This window comes from Camponotus vicinus, unplaced genomic scaffold (genome assembly GCF_025532165.1).
Source record: "Camponotus vicinus isolate PSW18456_S1 unplaced genomic scaffold, iyCamVici1.0 SCAF_2, whole genome shotgun sequence".
In the NCBI taxonomy this organism is placed as follows: domain Eukaryota; kingdom Metazoa; phylum Arthropoda; class Insecta; order Hymenoptera; family Formicidae; genus Camponotus; species Camponotus vicinus.
In genome coordinates this window covers 23239981-23263468 of record NW_028141956.1, presented here as the reverse complement: position 1 = coordinate 23263468, position 23488 = coordinate 23239981, and the positions used below count along the sequence as shown (strand labels likewise).

At 34.2% G+C, this 23488-nt stretch overlaps 1 long non-coding RNA gene across 2 annotated transcripts in view; it reads right to left on the bottom strand.

The window, feature by feature from the left end:
- The window catches only part of LOC145967253 (uncharacterized), a 147243-nt gene that overhangs the window by 70556 nt on the left and 53199 nt on the right, over nt 1-23488 (bottom strand). For both annotated transcript variants that reach the window (XR_014437322.1, XR_014437321.1), the window contains exon 5: nt 4075-4262. This is a non-coding gene — a long non-coding RNA (uncharacterized LOC145967253). The remainder of the gene's footprint in view (nt 1-4074; nt 4263-23488) is intronic.

The following is a 23488-nucleotide window of genomic DNA, read 5'->3' as shown; positions in this document are numbered from 1 at the left end:
AAAAGAATATTTTAGTGTCAAAAGGCTGCCATTTTGTCTCAAAACATTTTTTCAATTAATTCTTCGTTCATCTACTAGATAATTTCATACATTAACTACAGTTTATCGAATTTTTGATATCAGATGAATCAGCTTCAAATAGCATTGTTCACCGCGCAGCGCTTTTTAAAAAACAATATCCGGGAGAATAGTTATAACTTTTACATTGTTTAATATTTTATTTAAAAAAATATATAATAACATCCTTAATATTTGTACTTTTGAATAAAAATTTATTTACAAAAAAAAATTATTACTTTTTTCGGTCTGCTGACTAGACATAATCCCTTAATAAAGACTATGTAATAGCGTAATCTAGAATTGCGCAAGATTCAAGATAATATTCGTAAAATTAATATTATATTGATATTGAAAATTTAAATCTTCTCTTGATCTTGAATGGAACTTTAAAACAAAAATCTTGTCTTGCATTGTCTTGTCTCGAAGAATGAAATTTTATATTGTTCATTTTGTTAACGTAAATTATTGTATTAATTAATTAAAAAAATAAAAGTAACCAATTGTTTCTAAATTTGTTATTATAAATTTAAAAACAATAAATTACTTTTATCGTTTTAATTAATTAGTACAATAATTTAGTTTTAATTTATTGAATACAATTTATCAATTAAAATTTTTAATTAAAATTTTTTCTCATATAATATATATTTTTTCTTATGTAATTTTCAAATATGCTTTAATAAGAAATATACTTTAATATTTTAGTTTTTTTAAAAATCATTAAATCTTGATAATCTTAGTCTTAATATTATTTTGACAACTAATTAAAAATCTTGATTTTGCCTCGAATTTCGAGACAAAATCAAAACTAGTCTTAGTATCTCGTGCAATCCTAGCGTGATTTGTCGCTATCTTTTTTCGCCGTCCGAATAATATACATATTTAAGGTAAAGTCTTCCTCGTCGTACAAAAAACTGTATACCTTCGATTCTAGAAACGCGGACCAAATGATTTTCGTGCACGCGCCGACCGCCCGTCGCTCCTACCGTTTGTCTTAAAGGTAGGTAATAACACGACGGGACAAAAAGAAAAAAAAATAAATACAAATACGCGTGCAAATCCGCACGAGAGGTGTTACGCCTCCCTTGGAGCGCGGACCGGAATGAAATTTCGTCTTGCCAGGTCCACGCGCGAGTGATCACATTGATCGTTAATTAACGGCCGGATCGCGGAACAATCGCGATATAATTGCGCGTGTCGCGACAATAAAAATTCCCCCGGGGAGTTATCGCGGGCCTCTCCGGAGGAGCGTGACAGGGGGGCGTGAACCGTTTCAGAAATTCGTCTTTCGGCCACCGCGGTCTTTCTCTCTTTCACGTGAAAAATGCCAGATGTTTCGCATGTGGCCGACGTAACGTGCAATGCCGTTGTGTTCCGCCTCTGTCACGGCAATGCCTTATTCATGCGTACTTTTGCGCCAATTCAGATCGCTTCCGAGACTGGTAACACGTTTGTAAATGATAATGCCGAAAGGGGACAGAGCACTTTTTCTTTTACGTAATTGCGTAAACATATTAGAGGCGTCCGTACTTCACGTATCCTCCGCTGTCAAAGAGAAAGAATTCTTGTTCGTTGCACGAACGATCGATTTTTAAGAGTAACATTCAATTGAACCAAGATTGCTATATCTCCGATTTTAAGCTTGAAGAGCTTCCGGAGTTTAAAAAAAAATCTGCGGATTCTCTTTAGGTCGAAAAGAAAAACTCTTCGGACCGTATGACACGAATCCTTATTTCTTTTCTATTTTCTTAAAGAAGTAATATACTTAGAAGTACGTTAAGTATATAAGTTAAAATACATTTAAAAAAGCAACTGCAATATTTTTTATTTCGACATTAGTATTGCATTCATGTTTCTTTTTATTTTGTAACAGGATGTATACTCAAATCTTGTAAATAAATTTCCTGAAGAGTCCATGATTTTCCAGATATTTTTGTTCAAAGTTCCAAGTAGAATTAAAATATTTGTAGATGCAATTTTAAAATAAATTTATTGTGCATAATTTTTCTTAATATAAATATATTTTAATATATTTTAAACAAATTTCATATTTTTCATAAGTATATTTTAAAATTATTTATGTATAATAATTACACAGGCCTGCGAGGATCAGTTATAAAAAGCAGAGTAGGTGAGTCTGATAGATTTTTTGACGCTGAAAACGAATCTGATCGCAGAATTTCCCTCTAGCACGTCAGGTTCCCGAGTAATTTATAGTTAAATAGTCCAAAAATGGCAATTTCGGCAAATTTCATGAATTTATTATGGAAGAACCTAATTTTTTGAAATATTTCTGCCAATGGCATTGTATAGTATTAGTCCTTATCTTTCAAATCCATTGTCGATTGCCGCTGAACGATACTAACATCTAATATCGTCTAAATAATCATAAAATTAGGACAATATTATCTAAATTCTAGAAATATTATGAAATGTGTATATACAATAAATTGTGTATTATTTAAATATAAAAGAATGTGTATACATTGTTATTTAAATATAAGACAATTTTTAATACAAAATAATACAATAGATAAAATTAATACAATGTTAATAAAGAAAAATAAAATCAATAAAATTTTATAAGATTTAAAAATGTAAATATTGCAAAAGGACAGATTTCTTAAGCTATTAGAAACCTAGTCTTTAAAATTTTAAAATATTCAAAGTTAAAATTGCCATAAATATTTGTGTAAAAACACGAATATAAAAACAAAATTATTAAACCTATCAATTTTTAAAAAAATTTCCTAAATCTTAATAAAATTTGAAAATTCCCTGATTTTGCAAGATAGAATAAAAATTCCTAAAAATACCAGGTTTTCAAGATTTTTCCGGATATGCATCCTATATAATAATATTATTATTGAAGCAACATTTAACATAATTTTTCATAGTTATATTATACAAAATTTAAACAAAAAGAATTATTTAGGAGAATTTTTTATATTAAATAAATAAATAAAACTTTTTTGTGAAAGAGAAAAATAATTATAATGATAGAATGTTGTGATTATTACTGAATTTTTTTCCAAGTTTTTTTAATTTTGTAATGATATAATTTTTAAAATATATTTTTTTATGAGAGAGAGAGAGAGAATAATTTATATGATTTGGAAAAGATATTTAGAATACATAACATTTTTTTTTAAATAATAATTTTCGAGGAAAGATTGATATCGAAATAGCAATCCTGAATCAAACATACAGTTGCCTTCTCGTCAATATTTCTGCACCTCGGCAAATCAGTCGGAGGTAAAGGCAATTTAGTTAGACGCGAAAGAGAATCGAAGAGATAAAATCGAAAACCGCTAAAAATACAAGGCCAAACCTGAAGGGATGCATCGTTTAATTTCAAGTTATCTCATTAACGTCGACGTATTACGACTATTAAGTTTTCTGCCAACGGGCGCGGCACTAATTGCCGACGATGCGCTACCGGTCGGCATAGGCAAAGAGCTCAAGGTGTGGCACGGTTCGCACTCATTGTTTAGCAATTAAAAAGGCTCCTCTTTGTGCGCCACCACCTGCCGCTTTGTTTTCGTTTCGCCGCGAAATGCTCGCGTCCGAGCGCGCATTTCGCGATTCAGTGGACACGTCGCGTCGGATCGATTTTACGAGGATTAAAAGGGGCCCGGGAGATCGGTTGACTCTCCGACGATCGAGAGCTACCACCAATCGCAGCGCGATAATAATATCGTGTCTTATTTATAAATAATTTATAAATAATTTAATTTAATTTAATTATTTTTATAATTTAATTTAATTATTTTTTTTCCAAAATAAATTATTACACGGTTTATTGAAAACTTGTTTATTCCTCGTATGTCTTAGAACGCGCTTTGTCTGTGACTCGTGCCCGGCCTTTCTCATGAAAAATTCAGATCCCTCCACTCTTAATGACTCGGCGATACGAAAGAATTAAAAAGCTGTACTCGCTTAATTTCGCGCAACTTGAGAAGCGGAGCATATAACTCGCACGGTCGAGCTCTAGATAATTGCGGTATTACTTACGCGCTTATTACTCGAGCGATTCTATGGCGGATATATTCATCGTGGACTCGCCACTCTCCTAACGATACCACTCGTTCCTCTAACTGGATTAGCGGTCGATTTCCATTTTCGCGGCATGGACATGGGCAATTGGTCGTTAAGCTCGTGCCATATCGAACCTGACGGTTATATAATGCCCGCTTTTGTACCTAGAAATGTAAATCGAAAAAAGTGTTTTTTTCTTTTTGTAAAATGTGTTTATTTTTGAAAAAAACAAGCCTAATTTATTTTCAAATTTTATTTTATTTTTTATTAAACATTTTTATATTTTGATTGTTGTAAATTGATTTTTCATTAATTTTGATTTTTTCGATAATAAATTTGAACCACTATTTTAAATTAAATGTAAATAATAAAAGTTGATATATAGTTATGTAATTACTATTTCTATAAATTCCAATTTCTATAAATTCTATAAATAAATTTTCCATAAATTAGAATTGAATTAGAATTGAAATTTCTTTATAATAGATACAAAGAGATACAAAAAGAGTTTGTAATTTTGAAAATTTACTATAGTCGCTATTTTTTAATGTAATGAAAACACTAAAGTTCTTATATTTATAATTTATTTTTTTTCGAAAATAATTTTAACGAATTAATGAGACTTTTATTTATTTTTATAATTCGAATAATGTTCAATTAAATGCATAATAAAAATTTTTATTACGCATCTAATTGAAAATTATCTGAATCACTTTGTGTTCGATTTGCCGCAAAAGTATTACTAATTCGTTAACATTACGGTAAATTAAAAATATAAAAACCCTAATTTTTTTTAATTACAACAATCATTACAACAAAAAATATGAAGAAAAATACTATTATATTTAAAGTAATGAAAAAAAGACAAATTTGTTTTTGTTCAATGTTTGCTTTCTATGAAAATAAAAAGCAGTTTTTTTTTTACTTGCACCATTTGTTAATTTACATCATCAATTCCGCATAAAAAACTCGGATCAATTACGTGAAAAAAATATCGAAAAAACGCCAAACATTCGCGAACGCTCGACGTTAATGATACGCAATTTGCAGCAATAGATGCTTGCACTTTTAGAAGACTTTGCGGAAGACCGCGTCTCTTCTTTCATTTTGTAACATGTTGAAAATCGCAAATCGCACAATTTTGCGCGCATATAGGCCAAGATAAAATTCTGCAACGAATAAATGTTTGCGAAATGAGCGTTATCACACTGAAAAAAAGGCTTGGTTATAATAATCCAAACTTGATAAATGTTACCGCTGTGGTGAAATAGTTTCAACTAAACGTATAGGTGATTAAGACGAAATTATTTAATTATTTTTAATATTTAGTGAACTCAATTAAACGTAAAATATTTATAACTATTTTTGGAAAATGTTTATAACTATTACTAAATATTTTGTTATTATTATCATACTTGATGATAAAAACTAAATATTTCAAAAAATGCATTACTAAATGCATCTCATAGATTTACCCAGAATTTTTTTTTCAGTGCAGTTATTTCTACTTTGCAGCGAATATATGTACACCATTGATCAACCATCTACCCTTCGACAACTTTATCAAACGTCGCAAATAGATAGTCTCCCGCGATCGAGAGTTATTAAGCCGCGAGGGCGCGGTTACTTCCGCTCGCGGTTTCGCAACCGGCACCTCACGCTTCCGGTGTCCATAGTAAACCGACGCAAAGTTATAGGTTGGCCCGAATGACGGGTTTTCCCGCGGTCTCGCCAGGATCCGTTGGTTCGTACATCCGCGGGGCCGCAACGAAGCGGGCATGAAAACAAGGAAGTGACGTACGGAGGAAAAATCGATGATTATAATTAGTGGTCGATATACCGGAAACCAGAAATGGCCTGATTACGGTAATCAGTCGCACGCAGTCGCACGCGGAATGATTCACGGTAGGACGCAGGACGCGGGACAAGGAGGAGAGGATATCGCGAGTAATAGAGGGAGACAGAGAGAGAGAGAGGGGGGGAGGAAAAGGAGGAGGATGCGAGGAACCGCGAAGGGAAGAGGAGGGCCATGCCGGTAGATCACCCGGTATATACGCGTGCACACAACTCTTTCCGTGAGCGACTATTATTATATACCGCGTGTAGTGGCGGACACACAAAAGGCTCCCCATATGGCGACTCGCGGACTAATGTATGTCATTAGACGCATTACTCTATGATAATTAAACGTCTATGTGCGCGCCATTGTTGCGCTCGCGGCATTACATGCTGGAATGACATGTTGCGTTACAATGCTTCGGATGTCGTGAACGATTCGCCCGCCCGGTTATACACGCATGATACACGCATGTTGATCGCGCTTCCCGGGCGATTCGGGGAGAAGGGGAGGGCGCGGAGACGAAACCGCGGCACCGCGGGAAAACGCGATTCGGTTTTCTCGAAACAACCGGAAGCGTTGTCAGGAGCGACATCCCTTCATCCGCTCGTTCGCGATATACTCGACTAACGAGGGAAAAAAGAGAGGATTTTTCTCCCGCATCGTATTTTCCGTCTACTTCGAAAAGCACACCCTATATGGAATCATGCAAGAAACTCGGAACAATTGCAATTTTTCTGAAATAATATTTTTTTTCTATTGTAACAGCGTATCTTTGATTGGTAGAGATGTAGAAAAACCGATTTGGTTTCTTTTTTTTCATATATAATATTTTTCTTTATATTTTTTGTTAATATAATAAAAAACTCTCTAAAATTCTTATATTCTTAATTTATCTTTTTTCGAGTAACGGGGGGGAAAAAGAGAGGATTTTTCTCTCGCATCGTATTTTCCGTCTACTTCGAAAAGCACACCCTATATGGAATCGTGCAAGAAACTCGGAACAATTGCAATTTTTCTGAAATAATATTTTTTTTCTATTGTAACAGCGTATCTTTGATTGGTAGAGATATAGAAAAACCGATTTGGTTTCTTTTTTTCATATATAATATTTTTCTTTATATTTTTTGTTAATATAATAAAAAACTCTCTAAAATTCTTATATTCTTAATTTATCTTTTTTCGAAAGTAATTTTAATGAATTAATAAGACTTGCGGCAAATTTTTATTACATTCAATTGAAAATTATCAGAATTATATCGTGTTTAATATCATTAATTCCTTCTCACTAAAAAGTTACTTTAAAAAAAATAAATTATAAATATAAGAATTTTAATTTCTTTATTACATTAAAATAGTGATTAAAATAAATAAATAAATAAAAATATAAATTCAAAATTACAAATTATATTTTCATATCTATAATAAAGAAAATTTATTCAAATTTAATTTTGATTTATTTTAGAAAATTTACTTAATTGAAAATAGTAATTACAATTACATATATTATACACCATATTATAAAAATAATTTTATTTTTTTTTATTTACATCTAGTGTCTTTATTCAAAAATGCTATGCACACGCAAGTTTAATCTCAATTACAACAGTCTTGCGAAAGATACAGGAGGATCGGTGCACTTTCGAAGATTCCGAACGTGTTCTCACGTAGCGGATCGCGGTTACACGTGTCACGAATTCTCTCTTGCATCAGGCGATTTCGGCCCCAGAACTGGGTCAGTCGTGGTCCTAAATACGTCTCGTAGCATGATCGCGATCCATCAGAGCCTCGTCTGCGGTTTGGCGCACGTGTTTTGCGAGACCGAGACGCCTTTGTCGTTTCTCTCCTCCCGATCCGCAGGAACATTAACGGAAACAGACGGAAAAACGTCACGAAGTACGGGGACAGCTTTTTGGTGGTTCGCGTCAATTCTACGGCCGCTCTCTTTTCGCTCATTTTTATGCAACGACTGACGCATTCATTCGCGACCGCACGTCACATCTGTCGCGGACTCGCGTGGTTTCCGAAGCCGACGATTGATTTCTCTTTGGCAGGACATCGCGATCATTTCGATGAATATTGTCATCGCAAAAGAGACGCGTTATCTCTCGACAATGAATTCCTTGATGATGATCTTGTCAAATCAATAGTACTTTAATTCGTTTAAAGATAAGGTTGGCAAAATTTTTTGGATAAAACCCATGTCAATGTTGAAAACCACTATTTTTCGAAAAAAAAACTTCTTTTCTATTAAAAATATTAAAATAAATAGAAAATCTTTTATTTAAATTTGTCAATTAATTAATGTAAAATATAGTAACATTTATATTTGCAGTTTTTTGTTTTAAAAATTCCACATTAATTTATTATTAATTTGAATTAAGAAAAATTTATTAGTTGATTTCATTTTTGAAATCATAATCATTGATATGATTTATTAACTAAAGCAAAAATACCTTTTGCATGTTAAATATGTATTTCAAATTAATATACATTTAAATACATAATAAATTAATATATTAATATATAAATATATTTCAGTATTATACATTAATTATTTTTATACATTTTTTGCCAGTTTATTCCATTGGATAAAATCCAGGAGAAACCAGAATTGACTAGGGTTTTTCACTAGACTTTTACAATCAGCCCTGCTCAAAGAGTGTCACCTCAAGATGATCGTAAGGTAAGAAATATCAATAACAGAATTTCGATAACGAGGTAAAGCACGTTGCAACAACCCGACATGCCGCTTGCGCGTCATCATTCCCTTAAGCCTCGCCTTTATTATTGTCTTCAATTTTTTTTTTCTTATATATATTATTGCGGGGCGCATCTGCCGTGGGGCGAGCGTACATTAGGGCACGTAGGTCGAGGCGTGGCCGATGGTGTCGTTCCCTACGTGGCATTGTCCCGTAGACGGGACGCACCTGGGGAGTGAACCTACCACGCCTCTCGGCCACGATGCACGAGGTTCCCGCGGATGCACCCTCGCCCCGTACGTACATTCATAGAGAAAGAGGGAGAGAGAGAGAGGTATCCTACCCCACGCACACGCGCGCCATGTCGATACGGTCTCGTCCTGGATTTGGCCGCGCGCGACGTTTCGCGCGTGACATACGGGACGACGAGAGTCGTACCAGACGACACAATACCAGGCCCGTTCATTACGCGTCTATGATCATTGTCCCACGATACGTGCAGGCTGAGGAAACCAGTTCTCCACATCGCCAAGATAAACGACATATTTATATTTGCATTCGAGAGAATTTATAAATATTATTATATTAATAAATATAATTTAGTAATATTATTAATATTAATATTTTTTAATAAATATAATTTATTAATATTATCATTATTTGTATTTTTATAATTTATTAATTATTAATATTTCTTATAATTTATTAATATTTATAAATATTAATAAATATAATTTATTAATATTTTAAACATAAGAAACGTGGAATATTTATGAGGTACATATTCATAAGGTTATTTTTTAGATAAATATTATAGAGAAGTAGCATCTCTTTCTCTCTTTTAGATATTTCTGTGACATTAAAATTATTTATTATAATATCAAAAGTTGAATTATTCTTTAATTTATCCTTCTCTCTGCGCGTTTTAAATAATTGCGTTAAAGCGCACATGAAATATAAAAAGAGAGAATATCAACAAATACACTCTTAATCTTAATAATACAGTACTAGTTTTCCCTTTTTCGCTATTATATTTCATACTCTGTAAAATCCTCAAAGATATATAATCTTTATATATACCATGTTTTTAACAAATTTTTAAAGGATCTTGTTTTTCTATTAATAGCTTATACATTTCATTCACTATATAATATAAATAATAAATAAATTGTACATTATTGTGTGTAATTAAAAAAAAATAAATGATAATTACTAAACACTGGAAAAAAATTAAAAATTTTATACATAGTAAAAAAAGAACAAGAAACAAGAATTATGTTCATAATAAATCATTTCATATAAAATTATCACAGTATCTAATTCATAGTTTTTTTATTCTACACCTATTGGATGATCGACTATTCTCACGCTTTTATATACTCACTTATTTTTCTTTAACAAAATGTTGTAAATGTTACAATTATTATAAAAATAAATTTTTCTGCAAAAGTCATTTTTTATCTTGAATTTATCTATCAAAATTTGTTATTTTTTTCTCCGGTAGCTCTTATATCTCACGATATAAGCCTCGAAATTAAATTTCAGATCGCCACGATGCATGGGTCGTAAGCTAAAAGACGCGATTAATTAATTTCGGTATTTTAGGGGTCGAGTTCACAAACATTTCACGTTAAAGCACGCGCGTACAACGGTTACGCGTGTAAGAGCTGCCCGAATACGCCCGGGGGCGGCTAGGGCGGTGGCGATTCCGCCCCCAGGTGGGTCAGGGTGGTACCCGGCATATCTCACGCGCTCCCATAACGTAAGTTTAAATACATACCACGAGAGCATGCTAACGTTGCCATGATTAAGCGTAAAATATCCATTCTTCGCGTAAAGAGCGTGCGACATATACAACAAAGATGACGTAAATTTCCAAGTGACTCAAAAACAACAAAAGGAGAAAGAAAAAAAGGAATATTTCTATTTTTTTACAATATACAGGGTGTACTGCTTATTCGCATTCTTCTCTAAGAAATTTCTTTTTCTCCATCCTGATCTATAAGGAATGAAAAAACGTCGCTCGCAAGTTCTCTCGATCGAAGAAGCGACAGAGACGCGTCAGATGGTAAGACATGTAAGGACATAAAGTAATTCCCGCGCCGCAACAATGCGATATCGCGTGCAACATGCGGACCCAACGCGGTTGCGTCGCGTTACGTGATCCTCCCGACGCGGAGCGACCCCTCCCCCCCGTCCCACCCCCCGCCCCACCCCTCGAACCTCCTCGCGTTTTGCATCTCGCGGCGAGGTTTTTGTTCGGTGCACGCCTCGGCCTCGGAGCACAATGAGTAACTGTATAGTTCCCGGCGGCGGCGACGGCAGCAGATGGAGAAACGCGCCTGTCAATGTTCCTCGAAAGTGTACCTTTCCTGAATGCGTGTCCTACATATGCCCGTGGAGGGAATAATAGCCAGGCTCTCTCGGAGAGGATATGCGTGCGACCGCAGATACTCTCGTTCGCTCTCGCAAATTTCTCCTTCCGGCTCGCGCTCTCTATCGTTCCATCTCGCGCCGCGAGGAGGAAGAGTAATAATAAGCGCGCGAGATAGAGCGATACCGCCGTCGACAACTTGTCCGATGTTCGCAAATGACTTGTACGATCGTATCGTAAACGTTCAACTGGAATGTGTATAATGAGTAACGAGAGACCGAGTTTTTAGAGAGGCCAATGTCGCTCAAAAAATGTTTTGCTGATGTAGATTTCCAGGCATGTCGCAATAAAAATTTATATTGTTTGTATTTATAACAGTAACTTCTTAATAATACCTTCTATCGAATTTAAATTCCATTACCAAATATTAATTACTGCATTAAAATATGATATAGATAATATAAATTTCGAGAGAGAGAGATATATATATTATATAATTAGAACAAGATATCTATTCAAATCTTGTAAAAAAATTTCATGAAAATTCCTTGATCTTTCAGAGTATTTTTAATTCTAGTATTTTCAAAATTCCAGATAAAAAGAATATTTTAAAGAATTTTTGTGCAACTTTCTAGAATAATAAATTTTTTATTATATTTTATTATATTTTCTTTATTTTCATTATATTTTTTATTCATGCTAGAAAACACAGAGCTACTTTAGTTTTAAGTGTTAAATTTGCAAATGTACTGAAAAAAATGAATAGTTATCGTAAGAAATATTTTTCACTTGTATCAATAATATTTGTAAAAAGAATATGTACTGCATATTTAATATTTTATCAAGATATTTTGAATTATATTATATAAATAAAAAAAATAAATACATATTTATTGAAATATACTTTAATCTATAATTTATAATTTGATTTATCGAATTACTGATTACTTACAATAATGCATAATCGAGAAGAAATTAAAAAAAATCCCCCGAGTCCCGATAAAATTCCATGGGAATTCCCTGATTTCTGCAGGTATAAAAGAAATCCCTGAGAATTTCAGGTTTTTCCATGTTTTTCTAAAGAGTAGACACTTTGTAGAACGATCTTTGTGAGAACGATTTTTCCCACAATCAGACTTTATAACAAGAATAATTAATCTTAACATGAATTAATGCCACAACAAAATCTTCTTTCTAAATTTCACTAACAATTTAGATATAAATTCTTTGTTATTTAAATTAAGTGCAAAATATATGCGATATTACAGTATTTGCCAATCATTTACCTACCTCAATTAATTTTTCGTATCCAGAAAATTGTTGTTGCAATCATTTTTTCGAGTGAAATGGCGCTGACGAAAATTGTTGCTGCAATCATTTTTTCGAGTGAAATGGCGCTCGAAGCAATATTTCATGAAAAGCCTATTACATGTGTACCGAAACGTAGCTTAACAAGCGGATCATACACCTCTCTGTTTACGAGGCGAGAGCGATAATAGATGACAAATATTGGCAGATGCTCTCGATCGGGTAGCTACGAGAGAGCGCCCCGTCTCCACCGCCCAAACATCCAGGGCCCCTTTATTACCCCCCTGGGGGGAGCGGAGGGGCCACGGTAGCTCGTACCCCAAAATAGAGAACGACGTGGTTTCTTTCGCGTTATTGTCGGATCTCGGATCACCGGTCGTCCCGGAGCGAGTCGTGATGCATAAATCAAGCTGTATCGGTGCGAAACCGGGCAACAATATTCGACTCGGCCCGGGGCACCTCGCCGCCGACCCTCAAAAGGAGAGTAAAGATTCTTAACCGCGGCGCGGAGGCAAGACCACAATATGGGCTCGATGACAAATGGTACCCGGTGGCCCATTCGTCCGACCTAGAAAGACCTATATGTCATTTGTGATGGTCACCGCTGGTTGTTACGTCGAATGGGGAAGAGGTCTACGCACGCCGACGACTCGAGAAATCGTCCGTATAACCAAACACAAAATGAAACTGCTTTCACCTCGAGGTATCGAGGGCGAGGCCCCCGTTTCAGCGCGAAACAGAAAATTCTTGAATCGACGAAAAAGAGAAGTCTTGGAAGGACGCTGAGAAACGGCGTGTGGTAAGTTCGCCTCGGGAACTTATTGCCATCGCGACGAAACATCTGACCGGAATCCAGAAAATATATATCGCACAATAATAGCTAACTCTTCTAAAGACTGCTGCACAAGTGGCTCTCCCCCTCGTCCATTTTTGCGCTAAAGAGTGGTCGGTGATTTACGATCGAAATGCACAAGAAGACGCATAACGTCGACTAAAATCTTCCGAATGAAATTGTAACGCATTTGGGGGGACGCACTCGAGAGTGCATTTTCCTCGGAAAAGGAGACGCGACTCGAAAAGCGCCGATCTGAAAATAACCGATCCTGAGATCGCGATGGAAACGTCTTCAGACGGGACAGACGTTTCGGATGCGACTCGAGAAAATGTCACTCGCGTGAAGAACCGCTCGCCAAGAGTTACGAGTACACGAGACGATAAAGTTGGCTCTCGGTAACGCCTCGCGCAGAAACGACGCACAGAATCTTGTCGGTTAGCTTGTTTTATAGTCTCGCGACAGCGTCAGAAGGAAGTCCGTCCTTCTTTCTGGTCCATCTGCGTTTTATGGCCCTTTAAGGAATCCCGTTTATAGAAGGACGGATCGCTCTATTACGGCGAACGTGTGAGAAGCATTCGATATCGCAATCGATTGTACATTGTTCGTTGAGAATATTAGAAAAAAAACTAATGTATGTATATGTAAAAAAAAAACTAATGTGTGTATATCCTATAAAAAATACTAAAAAATAAAACCGTAAAAAATAATTTTCCTAAAGAAATACTAAAAAATAAAATATCAAAATTAAATATAAAGTCAATAATTACAATTAGCCAAGTACTTAAAAGCAATTCGTGAGCAATTTGTAAATTTGAAATAATATTTGCCATGAAATCAATCTTACATTGTAGAAATATTATACGTAAATTTAGAAATATTATACATAAATTCTCCTTAAGAAATTAATACACATTTTATTTTTATTTAAAACTTGATTTTTAAAATATTTAGAATTAGAAAAAAACTAATGTGTGTAAATGTATATATGCGTGTGAATATGTACATAATTATTTAAAAGTAAATTTTGATGAAAAATGATTAAAATATATATCAGATTCATGATAAACTCCGTTAAATGAAAGCGAAATTAAGCATACAATACATATATATATATAAGTACTTGAGACTTTAAGATTTTAAAATTCTCCTATTTGTATTATTTCTATAAAGTTGAAGCTCTTATACTGCTTTACATCTTTAGAAATAATATGTATTCCATTTCACACAGAGTTGTACAAGATACTAAGACTAGTCTTAATATATTATCTTGATAACTAATTAAAATCTCGTTTTAATGTTTTGTTTTGAAATTTTAGACAAGATCACATACACACAAGATGATATTTTTAATTATTTATTAATACAAAAAAACTAAAAGATGATCAAGATTGGTCTTGTTAAAATTATTGATTTAAAAAAAAGTTAAAATATAAATATTTGTAAATTAGATAAAAAGAAAATTCACGAATTTTATATTAACATTATATATGTGAACTTGAAAAATTTTATTTAATAAATAAAAAAAATATTAACAAATTTAAAAACAATAAAATAAGCAGAATTATCATATATTATAAAAATTAAATAATAATTTAAATTATTAAATCTTGTTAAATATTATTTTATATAAAAATTATGTTAAATATTAATTTAAACAATCCTTCAATATTAAATAAAAATTGTCAATATAATTGAGACAAAATAATACAAGAGATGAGATTTTTTTACAAAAATTCACTCAAGACCAAAACAAGATTTAAACTTTCAATAGCACAATAGAATATTTTTATTTTTACGAATATTTTCTCGTCATTCCTCACGCGTGATGTTGCGATTAAATATCGTGTAACATCGATCGAAGAGTCATTCAAACGCTTCGTGTACCACCCTTCTTCGCTCTTGGAAAGCGCATTCAGATCGACGATGGGCGTCGTCGTTCGAGGATACACAGCTCAGAAGTCAAATGTCAAACGGCTCGGCACCGCGACGCTACATCGCTGCTCCGTATTAGATGCGATGAATTTTTGGCGATCCGAGAACGAGGTTTACGGCCTCGTCGTCTTCGTCGTCCAGGCTCGAGAAGAAGCCCAAAGAAACGCTTTAACGCCCCCTCCGAAGGGGACCGCGAGAGGTGCCTGCGACAGCACGTGCTCTGGGCGTGGAGTAACGCGAAGGAGATATACTGCCTAGCTCGTGTATTTATGGCATATCCGCGCTTCGTCCGATATATATTTACATCGCGGGTCCAGCGCGGAATGCACGAGCAGACCGAATAATTGTTTCTGGAAGTGCGAACAGCGAGCGCTTATTAACGCGTCTGTCGCCCTCGAAAGAAACGTAAGTTATGACTTACTGCGACGTGGAGGGGGAAAGGTATGTCGCGTGGCAATGTTTTGTTTTTATTTTGGCAGGCCTGCCACGCCAATGTTTTTGTTTTCATTTCGATCGTGTATCCATATTTCGATGCCTCGTTAACGAAATTATAATCGATCGCGAAAATATAATCTTCAAAGTTTTTACAGCTTATTATATTATCAGAAAATTCTATACATACTATATGAAGGCTTGCCAACCGTTCAAACTGTCAGATTTTCAGGAGTCTTGTCCGGCATCCGATTGACAAGTCAAACTGGATGTCAATGTTCGATTTTTTTAAGTTCATCCAGATAAAATTTAGTTTATTTGTTATTTTATTTATTCAAATTGTTTCTAAAATTGTTTGGAAAATAATATTGTAAGAGAGATTTCTTATAAAATTTAGTATTTAATTTTATTACTATTATTTCTGTCTGGTTTGTTTGGTTAGGTTTTGTTTCCAAAGACGAAATATCCTGTAATTTAGATTTTTGGGTTTGTTAACTTTAACTATATATAATGTATATTATATATGAACAAATAACAATGTAAATATAAATATAATATATTTGCAAAATAATACACAATTTCGAAATATAATAAATTTATAAAATAATACGCAATTTTGAAATTCTCCAAATGCTCTCTCTCTCTCAATTTCGTGAATCACAATAAGAAATATGTTGATAATAAAAATACTCGTTTATTATAGAATTTACATACATTCCAGTAAACGCAAAGTAACAGTAATATAACATTAATGTTATAATTTCCCATTCAACAATGTAACTGTTATGTACAAGGCATGTTACATTGCATGTTATATTACTAATATTATAACACTGATGTTATATTACTATTACTTTGTATTTACTGGGATATATGTAAATATATATCATTAGTTGCATATATACACAACTAATTAAAAATGTTATATAGTTTCATATCTGTGTAGCGCGTTTGAGTTTAAACATATAAATTATCTTTTACTTGAAATATATTTTTCTAGCAACGTCACGGAAAATAATTGCGGATTGCGAAAGAATATAATTAATGCCAGAAGCAGAGCAAACATTGTAGACATGTGATTCCGCGACTAACGACAGTTATAATGTGTCACTTTAATTTAACCGATCCATCTTAATTACTCCTAATATTCTTCTTCCATTCAACACACACGTCTACGGCATATCTTTTTTATTCAATCTTATCTCACAAAATTTTCCTTATGCGACGTATTCTTTTTGCTCTCGTGTTACAACATGATGAATATTTTTTTCTCTCCTTCTCCGCAGTCTTACTCTACCATCGGCATTTTTATTTTTCCTTTTTACCGCGAATCACATCGCGTTTTTTCGTTCCACGAATAATAAATCATCGAGGAATATACCATTTTTTTCTTCACGCCAGTCAACCCTAGGTGCACGTAACAAATAGCGCTGAAGCATGCATCACGTTTCGCTCGAGTTGGTATTATATATACCAGCGGATCTTATCTATCGCCTCATCTAACAATAAGTGCTCGTTACTTCGTATTCGTTTAATGCAAGGCTGCTACTGCGATATTTGTAAAAAGAGGATTCGTTATAACAGTGATATCTCTTTCTCTCTCTCTTCAAATGTAAGAGCGTTCCTCCTGTTGAACGCCTTCATACGTTCAGAGGTACCGTTGCTTCCGGTATCATTTCTTTCGCGTTAAGAATCCTGCTTGTCGTTACGTAATTGCATCGCGACGTGTATAGAAACTGAATGTTTTGCCTTGTTAAAAGTATACATTTCACAGAACTTGTTCATCACTTAACATACAGGGTATTTATTTGTGAATTTTAAATTTTCAAAAAAAACGGAGCACATTTATTTTGCAAAAAAATGTTTTAAATGATATAATAAATTTCTGGGTGTCACAACAAAAATTTATTGTTATTTTTTGTATCTGCTAAAATATTATATAATACGTAGAATTTATACAGTAAATTCAAATAATTTACGTTTACAGCAAAATTCTAGCAAATTTAGATCCCACTGTCAAATATTAATCATTGTATTAGATTGTATTGAGTTTCGATATTACAGCTAGAATTATCTTTGTGAAAAATTATTTTTCTGTGTACCCCTTCCCCACAATTAAATTTTATAACAAGATTGATATGATTAGCTTTAATATCAACACAAATATTTTTCTTCTAAATTTTAGTAACAGTTCAGATATCAATTCTGTCTCTATATAATTACGATTAATAAGCGTAAAACGTATGCAATATCACAGTATTTACTAATCATTTATCTACCTGAATTAATTTTTTGCATCTAGAAAATTATTGCTGCAGTTGTAAGGCTATTTTCTTTAGTATCATGTAATACAAACGTTCACGTACAATCGACGGATCGTGTAGGTCTCGAGGCATCCGGTGATTTTTTTTGAAAAAGACTTAAAGGTTTAAGGAAGACGGGCAATAAAAAGGCTTTCAGTTGAATCGAGAGAAAGGCAATTAGTATCGAATGTCGATAGATTGCTCTATCTGCTAATATTTCGTGTCTTCCACAAGCGGGCCGCGTAATCTATATGACTTGTTAGGATCAAAAAAGGACCATTCATTCATCTATCCAGGCTGAACGTTAATGGTTCAACCTCAGCTTCATTCAAGACTGGCGGGAATTCGATTCTTATGGCCAGTGCATCTCCAGATGTTACGGTTACACAATCATATATTTTCCTTTGGAAAAAATAGGAGAAACTTCTGATTAGAAAATCAAGACAATTTGTATAATAATAATTTTGTATACATTACTAAAGAAAATATATCTCAACTATAAATCTCATGAAGAAATTATTTTTTAAAGAAAGAAGAGTGTTTGATTAATTTTCGCGAATTTATTGAGAATTTGAGAAATTATTCTTAAAGAAAAATTTTACACGCTGCAAATCGAATTTCGAGAAAGACAAGAAAGGATTATATATCTCAATCGCAGATGCCAATCGTCGGAGGATATTCAAGAGAGCATCTCAGAAGAAAAATATACAAGTGGAATATCAAAATATCAAAGAAAACCGGCAAGAAAATCATAAGGTGCTCGCGATTCCGCTACGGTCGTTCTTTTGGATAAGTACCGCTACTATTTTCATTTTATGACCACCCCGTGGGCATTATTTATCGAAGGGTATAGACGTAAGGACCACCCTTGGGATTTGGATAGTCTGCAGATTTGCTCGGTCAATAAATATCATTCGTTACGATACTCGAGTCCAAAGATCCCCTCGGGCCCTACCCAAAATCCGCGTGTAACTAACCCAAAGGGCTGCTTACCACCATGTGTGCCCCATTTTCTACCATGGACTCTGCTCTTTGACCTCTGTCTTGTATCGGTCTCTTTAGACGAGTAATAATAATCACACATTACGATATTATTATACAAAAAAAACCGCGTTAAATATGAATAAACGTTTTTGGATAAATTAATCGTTGCTTCTAAAGATGTAAATAAGAAAAAAAAACAATGTTCTTTTTTAAAATACTGTTTTTTAATGAAAAAGAAATATCTCGTTTTTTTTTAAATTTTTTTTCAAATATTTAACATTCATATTTTAATTGTTGCAAGTTGGTTTTCCATTATTTTTGATTTTTTAAATGATAGATTTGAAGTAGTTATGTAATTACTATTTATAATTAAGCAAATTGTCCAAAAACAAATCAAAATTAAACTCGAATGTCTTTATCATAGATACTGAAGCACAGTTTATATATAATTTTTTAAATACTTTAATCACACGTTTTAATATAATAAAAAAATTAAGTCTTGAAGAAATAAATATTTTTAAAAAATTGGAAGATTTGCTGAGATGAATAAGAATAAATCAGGTAAATATACAGTCGATATGGAATGTAAAATATTGCAAGGCAAGAAAAAATCTCACGATTTTCTCGAAATTACTAAGCACATTTCTCGATGAAATGCTACACGAAATATCGACGTTGAAAGAATAAAGTACAAGAACCGATCGCGCGCACTCCGTTCCGGTTAACCGAGGGTTAAAACATACTTTATATCGAGACACGGTAGCGTACAACGTTCACGGACGTGCCAAGCGCGACGTACGCTTTCGCAGCCCGGCTGTATATCGTTCGAGCGCGTTAACGAGGATCGTTTTATCGACGATTAACCCTCACCCTGACTGACCCCTGGCCCGGTGTTTGCGGGCCTCTTTCGGAAATTGGTTCGTCGCTCTTGCCAATTTCCGTAGATTGCTACTCCCTCCCCCGCGCCCTTCCGTCTTACCACCCTGTTCCTCTTTTCGCTCCGAGATCCGCGCCGACCGTCGTTCACCACAAATTGTGTAAATTTGCCGGCTGACTATTTATCTTTATAGCCTACCCGAAAGAGACGAGAACGATATCTACCGAATCGGGTTCTCATCGTCAATGGCGTCCGGTTGAAAACTCCACAATCCAAATGGCATTCATTCTCTTGTTCAATTCTCCCCAAGTATAAACTTTGCGAAATGCGCTAAATGCATATTATTGACTTTTGTGTCTCGGTAAGATATTTCCTTGTGATAAATTCTCGATGCCTCTCCCCTATTTCCTATCTAAAGCCGAGTCTGGTACGCAGCGAATAAATGACTGATCCGCATACTCGATAGTTATAGCTTCCTTCCGGTTTAAGTGCGCGGTATTAAAGTATCGTATGTTTTGGACACGCGACCGATTTGTCAGAGAGTTTCAACGATATATCCTGCCATGCCGACGAGATGAATGGAACCCAAAGATGCGCGGAAGGTGGGTCGAAGGGGGCACGAATGGCCGAATCGAAGGTCGCGCGACACCCTAATCGCAAAACCCCTCCTGCGGATGTATTAGCTTTATGGTCACGAGGAGAAGCGAGGGCAGGGGGAATAGAAGAAGGTTGTACCGTGGCTGAGCAAACAGGAAATAGCTCCGAGCACTCGATAGGGACCGGACCGAGATGTCGAGTGTCCAGTTTGTCGTCGACAATTTTCGGAAACCGTCTCACCCAAGTGTCCCATAGTGTCCCGACTACGGCCCTGGGTAGTATCGGCCGTTCCTTCGATCCCTAATGATGAAAACGAGTTTCCAAGGGTCCCTCTCTTCCTCTCAAACGCGAGGAATACGATCCTCCCATCCTCGGCAGTCGTTACGTTCGATCATTGACGAAGAATGTTTTCGGTCAGTCCGTAATGAAGCTCGCAAAACGATCCATAGGAACTTTGAACGATGTCAACATGTAATGATTCATATCAAGTTTCGCCAATATTTTAATTCCATATTACTATTTCTATTTGGCGATTACTGAGACTTACGAATTTACATCTACACTTCTTTTCTTCCATCTTAAAGTCCAATTTATCCGAAGCTAGTATCGTGATGCGATCAGGGCAGGTAAGATTGTACGAGGGGATGAGAAGTGGATATGTAAGAATCGTCGGACGGGCTCTCGCGAACCGGATGACCCTAATGTACATTGCGCCGGTAGTATCTCCAGAACCGAAAACGCAATTTTGGCCCGATGGACCACCCCGGCTGGGTCGTTGTCCCCACGATTAACATTCTCCAAGCGATTGCACCCACAGCGACGCGCAGGCAATTTCTTTTCTGGAACGTCCGACACCGGCTCGTGATTTCCCGAGCTGCCAAGCCAGCTGGTGAGGTGGCAGCACTGATCGATAGGGATGTTGTGTGACAAGAATACAGTATAATAATGAAAGAGAAGATAAGATGTGCGAGATCTTTGAATCTCGCATCTGTCAAGTCACATGCTCCATCTCATCGAATTATTTTTGTTAAATAAGGTCTTTGAAAATCTGCTTTTCCTACAAGTCTTTGAAAATTTCGACAATTATTTTTCTTCGAGGAGAAAAAATATTTCTTTCTCGTTCTCTCTCTTACATAAAGAGTAACCGACGAGATTGTCGGGCAAGAAAAAGCCGCGGCGTGCTCCGCAGCGAAGCTTCTCCGCCTATCCACGCGACTCTCGAAGGCACCCACGAACACCAGCCAAGCCTGTAATTCGTGCGATGAGGCCGCCCGATCGCGACGACACTCGGCAACAAAAATCCCCGATTCAACCGCCGAGACGAGCGAAACGCACCTCTCTCTCTCCTCCGTCCGCCCTCGCACAATTTTCTTTACCTCCTTGAGGTAAGCCTCCGGTTGCAACTTTTTGATCCGCGTTTACTCTAACCGTTTATTCAGAGACATTCCTAAGATCCACCGTCAGCGTTAAATACAACCCTGCAATGTTGCATTCTTGATTCATGTCGGAAAAATATATGTCTCAGGCAGTTAAAATTTTTTCATTGTTTATGACTTGATTAAATTAAAAATAAAATAAAGTAAATTGTACAGAGAATAGAAACTATTACACAAGGTGTTTATTCAAATTTTATAAAAAGATTGCTTAATCTTCTTATTCAAAATTTATTTATTTTCCATATTTTTATTCAAAATTTCAGGTAAGGAAATATTTTGAAGATTTTTCCATGCAACTTTGCAAATAAATTTTTTATTATTTCTTTATTATTTTATAATTTTTAATTTTATTATTTTCTATAATGTCTCTTTACTCACGTGAAGAAAAAATACAGAAACTTAATTTTCAAATGCTAGATTTGCAAATATACTGAAAAAATTGAATCGTTTTTGTAAGATAAATATTTTTGACTAGCGTAGTATTTTTTCATTTTATCACTACAATTTAAAATAAAAAAATATATTATGTATTCAATACTTTAAGACATTAAATATATAAATACACGGAGAAAATTTTATATCAAAGATTACTATAATGTGGTAATAGCTGCGGACCATCGAGAATTTATAAGCTTAAATGCTATAGTCATTATTTTAAAAACAAGAAAGCAACGTAATTTTTACACTTTCTCATAGTAGAAATTATTATGTTTTAAAGCAAAACTTGCTGGATAAAAGTTAGTATTGAAAAGAAAAATAAAAAATATATACAAAGTCAATTTTTACTGTATACTATAGTAAAAATTAACTCTTCCCACCTTAGAATATGGCTTGAGTGTCGGTTTAACAAAAATTACTTTACTTATGTGATAAAAAACAATGTTGCCATAGTAAAAGTTACGTCAAAATCATGTACTAGTTGTTAAGAAATCGGAGAGAAGAGGAAAGCGATAGGTATCGCCTGCAAGAATAAGCCGAAACACGCAGAAGCTTGTTTTATCATACAGTGTACACTTCTGGCTGCAGCTACCGCGTGTCGCATTCAATCGTTAACTCGATAACGTATGCGTTTTGTTGAGCTTTGTTTAACGCTTATTTTATTGTCTTTCTTATTCGTTATAGAAGACTAAAAGAAAGTGTTGTGAATGAAAATGCTGTGAAGATAAACGAAAAAGAAAGCGTAAGTATCTCTTCGATAAGTCGATTTGCAATCTTTATTATTATATTACATATTTATTTATCGTTTTCTATCTATTATTTTTCTGTTAATGTATCTCATCTATTTATAATTAATATCTCTGAGTGCCGTTAAATTAATTAATAAAGTGTATGGGAAAAATAGCTTTACAGCACATATAATAGTTTGATCATATTTAAGAGATGTTAGATATAAGATTCAATTATAAATACTTACAGATACATTTTTTATCTGTCTTTAATAAATTTTTATTAGATTAAATAAAATTGTATATTATTTATTGTGTCCGTTCAATAATAAATGAAATATTATTAATTATAAGTAAAATTAATAAGAAAGCAAAAAAGAAGAATCCGGAAAAAAGTAATAAAAGAAAGAATAAAAAATACATTTATCGAAGTTGAAATTTAGTATTATAATGTTTTACAATAATACATAATAAAGATTACAATTTAGCACCTACGAATTTTTACTATGGCAAATAATAAAACATGTTATGTAAGTGTTAGTTTAAAATTTTACTATATTGTACTGTAATTTATTCTATAAAGTCATGATGGTCCACCGATCATACA